This window comes from Triticum aestivum, chromosome 2D (assembly GCF_018294505.1).
Source record: "Triticum aestivum cultivar Chinese Spring chromosome 2D, IWGSC CS RefSeq v2.1, whole genome shotgun sequence".
Lineage (NCBI taxonomy): Eukaryota > Viridiplantae > Streptophyta > Magnoliopsida > Poales > Poaceae > Triticum > Triticum aestivum.
In genome coordinates this window covers 243860251-243873267 of record NC_057799.1, presented here as the reverse complement: position 1 = coordinate 243873267, position 13017 = coordinate 243860251, and positions in this window count along the sequence as shown.

Here is a 13017-nt window from a genome sequence, read left to right as displayed (position 1 = left end):
CGCCGCCATCTCCGCCGCCGGCGCCGTGCCCCGCCGCCCGAGGCCCGCGCCTCCGGCCTCCCTCACCGCCGCCCCTCCGGCGACCCCCACCTCCGGCGACCCTCTCCTCCGCCGGCACCCGCCTCCTCTTCCCTCCCGACCGGCGAGCGAGCCGAGCTCGAGGAGCCGGCCCGATCGGGATGTGGTACATCTCCCGTCCCCGTTGACTTTCCTAGCCTTCGATTTTTTTCCTGTCATAAAATTCCATCAGCATGTGCTCCAGTTCGAGATGTGATAACTTCGTGCATGTAGCTCCGATTCGCGCGTGTAATACGTCAAATTGTTCGTCTCGTAATCCTCTTCATTTTGTTCAATTGCACCATTTTCATTAGAGGTCATCTTGACGCTCAAATGTTCGTTGGAAGAGGGCTAGTTGTTGTTAATCTCTGGTTCTTATCAGAACTTGGAGATTTGTCATTTTTGTATCATTTATTCTGTGCATCTTTTGAGCATGAGCTCTACATGTGTTTTGAAGTATGCCATGCCATATTTCCAGTGGTATAGTCCATGTATTTTTGTGATCTTCGTGGTGACTAGCACAAGCATGCAAAGTAGGCCCCGTAATATTTCTGATTTCAGGGACTTGGTGATTTCTCTAAGTTTTTGTCTGCTGTAATTTTGTTGCCATGTAAACTTGATGCTAGAGAGAGATACATGCATATTTTGGAGATGTTCAGTAAGGATGTTTTGTAGCTATAGTTGTAATTGATCCATTCCTGCAATTGTTTGGAATTTTAGAGTAACATAGCATGACTCAATCTTGCTCTACGTTTGCTATAAAATATTTCTGACAGATTCTTAACATGACATGCATTTTTGCCAAGCTTATTGTAGTTTATCCATACATGCTATGCAATTTTTCTTGCCATGGATAGCTTCATAAATATGCCATCCTGCTGTAGGTATGCTTGGTTTGTCATGCATTGCTCTGTAGTGAGTGCATCAAGCTCACAAAGAGGCCTACATATTAATATTTCTGCCATGCTCTGTTTTCTGCCAAGTCTGAAACCTGATAACGAAACTTGCTATGTTTACATGCTTGCCATCATATCTTCTGGTCCTTTTTGGCTTATGGTCAGTAAGGGACTTTTGTCATGTGCATTTAGTAGAACACTACTATGCCTTGTTTTGCAATGGTAAGTTCCTATAGCATGTTGATTTCGTGCTCTGAACATTGCTACCTGATGCTGATTTCTGCCATGTCCAGTTTTTCACTAAGTCTGTGAACCTGTAATCTTTTGCACTTTTGCCATGCTTGTTTGAGCTTGATATGTTGTGAACTAGCCGTAGCTCATTGTTCATCTTTTGTCAAGCATCTCCTGTAGATTACTGCCATGTGCTTTGATGGTATGTTGGGGTGCTGTAGCATTGTTACTTGTTGCATTTTAAGTGCTATCTTGCTGTTTATCGCAGATTAGTGTCATTCTTGTTTTGCTTGTCATTTGCAAACCGTGTATCCGATTCCGGTGATCTTTATATCGATTTCGACCGAAATCATCTCATCTTTCCAGTGACATGCTTGGTTTGCCAAGTTACTGCCATGTTCATCATTTTCCTTCCGGAGCACGCATACGCATCGCATATCATATCTTGCATATCATACATGTCTTGCATCATGTTGCTTGTGCATTTCTCGTTGTTGATTGTGGTTCCGTTTGTTTGTGTTCTTGTCTTGGGTAGAGCCGGGAGACGAGTTCGTGAACGAGGAACCTGTCGAGTACGCTTACGAGGATCAAGCTTTCGACAACTCTGAGAATCTTGCAGGCAAGATGACCACCCCTCGAAATCACTTCTATCTTTGCTATGCTAGTTGTTCGCTCTATTGCCATGCTCGCTACCTATCACTTGCTATATCATGTCTCCTATTTCAGCCATGTCAGCCCCTAACCATCTTTTCCTAGCAAACCGTTGTTTGGCTATGTTACCGCTTTTGCTCAGCCCCTCTTATAGCGTTGCTAGTTGCAGGTGAAGTTGAAGTTGTTCCATATCGGAACATGGACATGTTGGGATATCACAATATCTCTTATTTAATTAATGCATCTATATATTTTGGTTAAGGGTGGAAGGCTCGGCCTTATGTCTGGTGTTCTGTTCCACTCTTGCCGCCCTAGTTACTGTTATACCGGGATTATGTTCCTTGAGTTTGCGTTCCTTACGCGGTCGGGTGATTTATGGGACCCCCTTGACAGTTCGCCTTGAATAAAACTCCTCCAGCAAGGCCCAACCTTGGTTTTACCATTTGCGACCTATACCTTTTTCCCCCGGGTTTTCTAGAGCCCGAGGGTCATCTTTATTTTAAACCCCCGGGCCAGTGCTCCTCTGAGTATTGGTCCAAACTGTCAGCCGCCGGTGGCCACCAGGGGCAACTTTGGTCTGGCCTATCGGAAGCTTGGACAATCCGGTGTGCCCTGAGAACGAGATATGTGCAGCTCCTATCGGGATTTGTCGGCACATTCGGGAGGCTTTGCTGGTCTTGTTTTACCATTGTCGAGATGTCTTGTTAACCGGGATTCCGAGACTGATCGGGTCTTTCCGGGAGAAGGTTTATCCTTCATTGACCGTGAGAGCTTATGATGGGCTAAGTTGGAACACCCCTGCAGGGTATTATCTTTCGAAAGCCGTGCCCGCGGTTATGAGGCAGATGGGAATTTGTTAATGTCCGGTTGTAGATAACTTGTCACTTGACCCAATTAAAATACACCAAGTGCGTGTGTAGCCGTGATGGTCTCTTCTCGGCGGAGTCCGGGAAGTGAACACGGTCTGTGTTATGTATGACGTAAGTAGGCGTTCAGGACCTCTTCTTGGTCATTGCTAGATGACGTCCGTTCCTTTGCTTCTCTTCCCGCTCTCATTTACGCAAGTTAGCCACCATATATGCTTTTGTCGCTGCAGCTCCACCTCTTTGCACCTCCTTGTCCTATAAGCTTAAATAGTCTTGATCTCGCGGGTGTGAGATTGCTGAGTCCCCGTGACTCACAGATACTTCCAACACCAGTTGCAGGTGCCGACGATGCCAGTGCAGATGATGGCGTCGACCTCAAGTGGGAGTTCGACGAGGAACGTGGTCGTTACTATGTGTCTTTTCCTGATGATCAGTAGTGGAGCCCAGTTGGGACGATCGGGGATCTAGCATTTGGGGTTGTCTTATTTTCATCTGGATTTTGACCGTACTCGGTCTATATGATTATATTTTGGATGATGTATGAATGATATTTATGTATTGGGTGAAGTGGCGATTGTAAGCCAACTCTTTATCCCATTCTTGTTCATTACATGGGATTGTGTGAAGATGACCCTTCTTGCGACAAAACCACTATGCGGTTATGCCTCTAAGTCGTGCCTCGACACATGGGAGATATAGCCGCATCGTGGGCGTTACAAGTAGGGCCCCGTTCAACGCCTCTGCATCCCGACACGCTACCTGTTGTCCATACCCGGCATGGTAGACGCTTGGCTCACATCCCCTGAATTCGTAAAACTCTAGCAGTTTGAGTTCTACCATTACCACGAAAGTTTCATACCACGAACACACCAAGAATTCGTGCCCACACCACCGTTGTCCATCTCGCGGTTTTCTTCTCTCTCCACACCGCCACCTTCGCCCGATGCCATCTACCAGACGATCTGTTCCAAATGCTTCGACTCCCACTGCTAAAAAAACTTTCGCTTGTGGTGGTTTATCTGTCGGAGGCCTCACTGCATAGCATCATCCTCTCCAGTTGCCCTGCCCTGGAGCGCTTGCTGATTGTTTTGGGAATAGAAATCCCTATCAGTTGTATCCAAATAAAGTCACCTCACCTTAAGAGCATTGGAATTTGTTTTGAAGGACGGCAGCTCATCATCGAAGATGCCCCTTCACTTCAAATGTTGCTCCTTGATAATTGTTATAAACCTTCGCAAATAAATGTCAACTCTGTGCCCAAACTGGAGACCTTGGGTGTAATTCGTGATCCGTTTAATGATCACAGGAAGTTGGTGTTTGGCTCCTCACTTTTTAGGTACCGTATATTATCATCTACACATTTGTAATCATAAGCTGCATTTTTCATTTGTGCGCATAAGTTTTATATCATCTTGGAGTACACTTTGGGTACTAATATTATCTTATATGCTCAATGAAGAGTTCGTCCATGGATAGCCTATCAATGCTGCTGGATTCTGTCAAGATCTTATATATTGGAATGTCAAGTTTTGATCTGAACATAATTATTGGCTTGCTGCGATGCCTTCGATCTCTGGAGAATTTATATAGAGAGGTGATGATTTTATGCACATTGAAAGCCCGTATATATTGTACTAGAATTAACCGTTCAGTTGTCGCTCTTTCGACATACTCTTTTTTCAGACCTTAACTGTTTTCAATCTTCATATCTACTTAGGTACTGCGACCACATGGAGAAAAAACTATACCCAATCAGTGGCGTAATAAGCACCAGGATTTTCTCAGTTCTCATGACATTCGTTTGAGGACAATAACGATGGAAAGATATGCATCCAACCAGGCAAACAGAAGCTTTGTCACATTCTTCCTATTGAATGCGAGGTTACTATTGTCCATGAGGCTTAAGTTTTACAGCAAGAGATTTCTCACGGACGGACATGTTGAACAGCAAAAAAAAGTAGTTTCAGGTGGACAAATGGGCTTCTAAACGTGCACGGCTTCTATTTACCACAAGTTGTTGTCATCCTGAAATAATTTTTTTTGCACAGGATGTTGATTTTATGGATCAAACCGATCCATTTGTTTGTGACTGCGAAAAAGAGTGGTTGGGTTAGATGTTACTGCCATGTTCAATCTGCGTTTTGTCTAAAAATTTGATGAACAATTAATCCTTGGGCTTTTTGTTCCGTTTGTAAGCTTGAGTTGCATGTTTTTGCCCTCGTACCCCTCCACCTGCCACTACACTGTCGCATCTTCCATGGTTGCTGTTCGTTCCCGTCCGAGGCCTCGCCGTCGTTCCCCGTCGTTGCAAGGTATGCGGCGGAGGAACGGACGGCTGCTCGAACGCTCTCGGCGATTGCCAGCTCTTCGGCCGTGGGTTGCCGACCGTTGTCGGAGAAGTCTCGTTCGATTTGTGCGGTGACCGCTAGGAGCTGGGCGTGGGCGGCCTTGACATGGTCGTGGGCGGCCTCCATCAGGGCTAAGGCCACCGCTGCGGAACAGACAGCTGATGTGCCGTTCTCACCAGTTGCTATCCCCGAGGTAGATGTTGCTACCGCCACCTGAGAAGCAACAGCGGCCGTTTGGGCTACCTTTGCCGCCCGGTCGCAGATTGCAGCCACGCTCATGCACCTTATTAGCACGCGCATGGCGGCTGTGGCTGCGCTCTCGCTGGAGTGGGCCACCAAAGTTGCCCTCACGACACGGGTCCACGTGCCCATCTTTCACCGGTGATGATTGAACAGTGAAATGATATTTGGGGAGCGAGCTAGTGTGCTTGATACACTGGCTGTGGACTGTAGCCGACGCACCTTCTCGCGTAAGCCATAGGCGTACTATACACCGACGGTGCTCCAGGATATTTTGTGCTGCATCTCACATGGTTGCTAATAATAAACTGTGTGCGATCTACTTGATTTTTAATCTTGATTTGAATTACACAATGGGGTCACAGTGGCACTGGACGGTGTTTGACTTGCTAGACCTTTTATCTGGAGTGAACATGCAACTATATGTGTGTCGTAAAAGAATTGGAATTATTCAGGGTTCGTTTGAACATTTTATACATTAAATTGGTTTTCTAGACATTTCAGGTGCACAATTCAAAATTAAACTACATGCACGTGCTCCAGTGCATATAAATTGGTTGAAAAATCAAATCTATGTCCTTGGGTGCATGCTTAGGTCCCATGCAAGAAATGGGAATGAATTTCAAACACCAGGGCACCGTTGATTGCCGGCAAAACATTGAGATGTATGGTTTTTAAATTCTAGTAAATCCAAAACTCGTCTGAAATTCATGAAACTTGGCATGCTATCATGGAGCGGCATCAACATGTCGTGGTAAAATTTTTGTCCCATTTGGGGCAGGTTTAGGTATATGCTTCTCACAAACCGGAGCTTCTCACAACAAGCATGATGGTTTTCTGTAGGGAACGTCCCCCCTTTGGGGACGACACGATATCCATTGCCTCTTATTGCTTTCAATTTTTTTCTCGTGTCAACATAGAACAACAGGAGTGTTGTCTGAATTTTTTTGATTTTTCAGGGTTCGTTTGGACATTTTTACGCATTAACTGAGTTTTCAATGCATTTATGTGCACAATTCAAATTTGAACTACATGCACACGCTCCAGTGCATATAAATTGGTTGAAAAATCAAATCTATGTCTTTGGGTGCATGCTTACGTCCCTTGCAAGAAATGGGAATGAATTTCAAACACCAGGGCACCGTTGATTCCTGGCAAAACATTGAGATGTCTGGTTTTTAAATTCTAGTAAATCCAAAACTCGTCTGAAATTCATGAAACTTGGCATGCTGTCATGGAGCGCCATCAACATGCCGTGGTAAAAATTTTGTCCCATTTGGGGCAGGTTTGGGTATATGTTTCTCACAAACCGGAGCTTCTCACAACAAGCATGATGGTTTTCGGTAGGGAACGTCCCACCTTTGGGGATGAAATGATATCTTGCCTCTTATTGCTTTCAAATTTTTTCTTGTGTCAACATAGAACAACAGGAGTGTTGTGAGAATTTTTGTGATTTTTCGGGGTTCGTTTGGACATTTTTATGCATTAACTGAGTTTTCAATGCATTTATGTGCATAATTCAATTTTGAACTACATGCACATGCTTAGGTGCATATAAATTGGATGAAAAATCAAATCTGTGTCCTTGGGTGCATGCTTAGGTCCCATGCAAGAAATGGGAATGAATTTCAAACACCAGGGCACCGTTGATTGCCGGCAAAACATTGAGATGCCTGGTTTTTAAATTCTAGTAAATCCAAAACTCGTCTAAAATTCATGAAACTTGGTACGCTATCATCGAGCGACATCAACATGTCGTGGTAAATTTTTTGTCCCATTTGGGGCAGGTTTGGCTATATGCTTCTCATAAACCGGAGCTTCTCACAACATGCATGATGGTTTTCGGTAGGGAACGTCACACCTTTGGGGACGAAACAATATCCATTGCCTCTTATTGCTTTCAAATTTTTTTCTCGTGTCAACATAGCACAAAAGGAGTGTTGTGTGAATTTTTGTGATTTTTCGGGGTTCGTTTGGACATTTTTATGCATTAACTCAGTTTTCAATGCATTTATGTGCACAATTCAAATTTGAACTACATGCACATGCTCCAATGCATATAAATTGGTTGAAAAACCAAATCCGTGTCCTGGGGTGCATGCTTAGGTCCCATGCAAGAAATGGGAATGAATTTCAAACACTAGGGCACCGTTGATAGCCGGCAAAACTTTGAGATGCCTGGTTTTTAAATTCTAGTAAATCCAAAACTCGTCTGAAATTCATGAAACTTTGCATGCTATCATGGAGCGGCATCAACATGTCGTGGTAAAAACTTTATCTCATTTGGGGCAGGTTTGGGTATATGCTTCTCACAAACCGGAGCTTGTCACAACAAGCATGATGGTTTTCGGTAGGGAACGTCCCACCTTTGGGGACGAAACAATATCCATTGCCTCTTATTGCTTTCAATTTTTTTCTCGTGTCAACATAGAACAAAAGGAGTGTTGTGTGAATTTTTGTGACTTTTTGGGGTTCGTTTGGACATTTTTATGCATTAACTGAGTTTTCAATGCATTTATGTGGATAATTCAAATTTGAACTACATGCACATGGTCCAGTGCATATAAATTCGTTGAAAAATCAAATATGTGTCCTTGGGTGCATGCTTAGGTCCCAAGCAAGAAATGGGAATGAATTTCAAACACCAGGGCACCGTTAATTGCCTGCAAAACATTGAGATGCCTGGTTTTTAAATTCTAGTAAATCCAAAACTCATCTGAAATTCATGAAACTTGGCATGTTATCATTTAGCGGCATCAACATGTCGTGGTAAAAATTTGGCCCATTTGGGGCAGGTTTGGGTATATGCTTCTCACAAACCAAAGCTTCTCACAACAAGCATGATGGTTTTCGGTAGGGAACATCCCACCTTTGGGGACAAAACGATATCCATTGCCTCTTATTGCTTTCAAAAAAAATTCATGTCAACATAGAACAACAGGAGTGTTGTGTGAATTTTTGTGATTTTTCGGGGTTCATTTGGACATTTTATGCATTAACTTAGTTTTCAATGCATTTATGTGCACAATTGAAATTTGAACTACTTGCACATGCTCCAGTGCATATAAATTGGTTGAAAAATCAAATCTGTGTCCTTTGGGTGCATGCTTAGGTCCCATGCAAGAAATGGGAATGAATTTCAAACACGAGGGCACCGTTGATTGACGGCAAAACATTGAGATGCCTGGTTTTTAAATTCTAGTAAATCCAAGAGTCGTCTGAAATTCATGAAACTTGGCATTCTATCATGGAATGGCACCTGACATGCTGTGGTATTTTTCGTGTCCATTTTGAGAGAAGGCGCACTCGAATAATGACAGCCAATAAAGGCATTTTGAAAAAATAGCTGCCACTTTAATATCTCAAACATTTGTATAATTCAAACCGTGTGCGTTCTGTTAACCATTCACGTGACGCCACGTGTCTTGGTTTTAATGGCTGTAGGAGGTGCCGTGCGGATAGCTGCTTGACCTTGAATGAACGGGAGGCGTGCGAGCGCCGTCCGGTGCGCAGGCTGACCGAGAGGCGTGCAAGTTGTCCTCGAATGCGCAGGCTCACCGGGAAGTGTGTGAGTTGTACGCTGCGCAGGCTCACTGGGAAGAAAACCCTTTGATTTCCATGGCCGCCCGCCTTGCTCGTATCCTCTCCATTAATAGCGCCCAAGCCGCAGTTTAGTTCAATTTTTAAATATAAAACACTCATAGCAAATGTTTTAGTTAGAACACCCGTATGCAAACCGTCAGCTTCCCCAAGAAGCCAAGAGAAAATGTGTCAAGCAGGATTTCTGTAGCTCTTGATTGCAAACATTTTAGGTAGAACACCCGTATGCAAAGTGAGAGCAGCGCAAGATTTGTGCATCCCTTCAACGCAAATGGTTGTTTTGGATGACCCGTGTGCAACCACGTACAAACAATTTGCTAAGATTTGTCAATCCTTGTAACACTGCGATTTGTCAAAGTATGAAGCTAAAAATCACTAGCAGTATCTAATTTTTGCAACTCAAATTCAGTAATTAAGCATAGATTTCGTTCATAGATTAAGAAGTCGTTCTTAATTTATACAAACAGTTCAACTCGACAGCTAAACCGACCAAACTTTTGCCCAATTGTTGCCAACCACGTACAGAAATAGCTAGTTCAACTATATATACTAGCTAATTGTAAGTACGTTGTACAGTTCCACCACATCTATAGTCAGATGAACTGAACAAAATAGCCCCTAAATACTACTACTACTACTGCAGAGGGGCTTTGTACTATTTCCGGCTGCTTCTCCTCTGCCGAGCATGCTCAGTAAGAGGCGGAGGAGGAGGAGCCTACCGACGAGCTGGGCAACCGCAATACGGTGCCTGCCGCTGTTGCAGCTTCAGCGACGCTCACCTCGAATGCCCTCTGCCGCTCCAGTCGACCCCTCTCGAAGCGGTGGTTCTCCTCGTAGATCTCTTGATTCCTCGCCTCTGAGGCGGCGTGTGTCACGGCCACGGCTGCGGTAAGGCTCTTGGCATGCTCGACGAGGCGCTCCTCCTCCTTCCGCAGGAACTCGGTGTAGCGCGCAAGGTCGCTCACGCACATGCGGGCATCCACCTCCGCCTCCCGCCTTCGGGCGGTGGTGGTGGAGCGGGTGATGACACCGGCGGTCGACGGTGGGCTGGCGGCCGACGACGGGGTGGCGGCCACGACCACCACCTCCTGCCTTCGGGCCGCGATGACGAAGCGGGTAATGGCCACAATGGCCTGCAGTGGGGTGGCGGCCACGACGGCCACCTCCTGCCTTCGGGCTGCGGCGGAGCGGGCGATGGCCCTGGCTTTCAACAGTGGTGTGGCGGCAACGGCGGCGGCAACAGCTGCCGAAGGGCACCGGCGGCGGAGCGTGTGGTGGGTGTTCCGCGCACACCCAACAGGGATGCCACGCGCACTACACTACGTCGGGGACTGCGCCGCCGCCGTGGGGTAGCCTCCCAGCTGGAGCTGTCCTCTGATGTCGGTGGAGTGGCTGAGCGACGACGATGGACCGGTGCCATTGGCGATTCTAGGAGAAGCAGACCAGATAAGCTATAGGGAGGGAGGGGAAATGCAATCCAGGACTCGCCGGCCGTGAGGGTTTTTATAGCAGGCCGGTAAGCATTGGGATTTTGGGAATTTCACCAAGTCCGGCGGGAAGCTTGCACGGGAACCTGCGAGGTTGCACGGGAACGGGCTCACTGTTGATTCATTGGCGCCACCGTTTGGCCAAAAGAACGCCCCCGGCATGCTGCGCAAGCTTGCACTGTAAGCCGTCTGCGGCAGCAGGGTGACAAGACGTGCGAGAGGAGGACGAAAGGCCATGTACACATACGGTTAATAAAAAAGTTTGCGATTTAATTACCTACTATACCACCGTCCTGGTTTATATGTATGATTTAACTAATAAAATAGGAATGCTTGTCGCCAAAGATTATATAGTTGGATTTGTATTTCAACATACTTTCCAATTATATAATTTTTAAAACATGCATTAACATTTTGTTGGTTAAATTTGAGGGCAAAGTATGGCACAGAATATAAAGGAGACTATAGACTAGACGGAGGTGGTAGCACACGACCGCTCTCTATGCAGTGACGCAACTGTCGGCCGGCTTGTAGGCGACCATTTCCTGCGTGTTCAACTGCTCTATGCGTGTGGTTGCTTGCGGTTCAGGCGGCCGTGGTGCGCTTTGCTCTCGCGTCTCGCCGCGTGCGCTCTGCTCTCGCGTCCCTCCAGGTGCTTTGCCCTCGTCCCTCCACGCGCGCTGCCAGTGTTTGGGGCCAACGCACGATCACGCACGTTTCTGTGCAAGCGGTTGCGCCAGGCGCGGCGCGACGATGTAGTTACCCGCTGCAAAAACTGCCATGCGGACGCGCCGAGAATCCACGCCGCCCGGCCCCCTTTTATTCCTGCGGCCATTTACCTTCATCTCTCATCTCACAAGACACAATAAGCACACCCACTAGGACACATACAGAGAGGACATCCAGCGGTTCCAACGGCGCACCCAGCGGCCGACGACGACAACAGCGGGCAGTTCACCATGCATCACGTAGTGGACACCCACGTGAGGGGGAAGGCCGTCATGGTGGTGTACACGAACAAGTCGGTCTCGGTGGAGAACTCCATCCAAACTATGGAGCAGTTCCTTGCCGAGGACAAGTACCGAGTGGTCGGCTTCGACCTCGAGTACACCATCGGTCGTGCCAGGCACGATCAGAAGGTTGTCGTCGCCCAGTTGTGCGTGCGGCATGATGTCCTCGTCTACCACTACCACCTCTCCACAAGGCCTTGCGAGCGTTTCTCCAGGTTTATCAACAGCTCCGACTACAGTTTCGCTATGGTGGACACCACCAACGATCTAAAAGCGCTCAAGGTTTCGGACTTGAAATGCCCGAATCTTGTCAACATCCAGCACCACTACAAGGTCTGGGGCAGCGACAAAAACAAATTGAACTCCTTGGTTGACCTCGCCTCGGCCATCATCGACCCCTACTGCGCGAAGATGAAGGAAAAGAGCAATAAGGACAAGAACGCCTGGCACAGTGTGTGGCATGAGAGACTGGATGAACAACATGTCAAGTACGTGGCCATGGACGCGTAAACAAGCTACGAGATGTACAGGCGAATTGTTGACATGAGGAACTGTCTTCTTCCTGACCCAGATGAGGGATCGAGCCACATAGCAGTGGCGGGAGCGTCACAAGAAGTAGATGGCTAGACGATCGTTTCTCCTACTTTAGAATGCATGCAATTGTTTATTGAGGTGTGTGCGAATGATCTGTATAGTCACTAATGTAATTGGATGTTTATTTTAGTTATATATATATATACATGTTATTCTACTGTAGACAGAGCAATTCACACGACTTATTAGCAGCAATCGTCTGTGTTATTATTGGTCTTCGCACACATTTCTGATTATGAACCTGTTTGCCGCGTATCACACACATCTTGTTCAGTTGAACCATTTCCATTGTGTTGCCTAATCACACACAGTTCATCCCAATGAACCGTATGCTGTATATCGCACACGCCTTCATCTGGCTGCCCATTTCTTTTGCTCCTCCTCATCCCAAATAGTTAATTGAGATGAACCGTATGCCCTGCAGCGCACACGCAACTAAATTCTGAACCGTGTTTGATGCATCTGTCATCGCAAACGGTTTGCACCTTTTTAATGGGTTTTTTACACCACAGTTTGCGATTATGGCATCCCACACAGTTTCGTTGAAGGGTCTCTGATCGTAGTGTCGCATTTGGACCATCCTGTAGTAGTGGTAAGTAGTAAGAAATGGGCTTCCCAAGAAAATGGGCTATAAATTTTTAAACCAAAGCCAACCGGCAATTACATTAAAATATCATTTTTTTTCTGGATTTCTCTACTCTCTACTCTTATAAAAACCAAAGCCAACTGGCATCATGCCTTGCGGAGGCGTTAAACTTGCGTTTGATATTGTGAGAACAATATGTCTTGTAATATCTGCTTTGCGATTTTGCGATTTTTCTTCCTATTCGCTTTGCGTTCTGCGTCGGCAGAGCCCGGCCCCGCACATACCTCAACCGCCGTTGGGCCGACCGGAGACCAGGACGGAAGCAAGGAGTGAGGAGCTACGTGACCAGTTAGGCTCCTGAGTCACGATGCTCAGGAGTCCCCCTTACGCGCAAACAGCTTATAGGAAGGAGACGCGAGGATAGGATTAGTGTTCTACATCGGCATAGCCC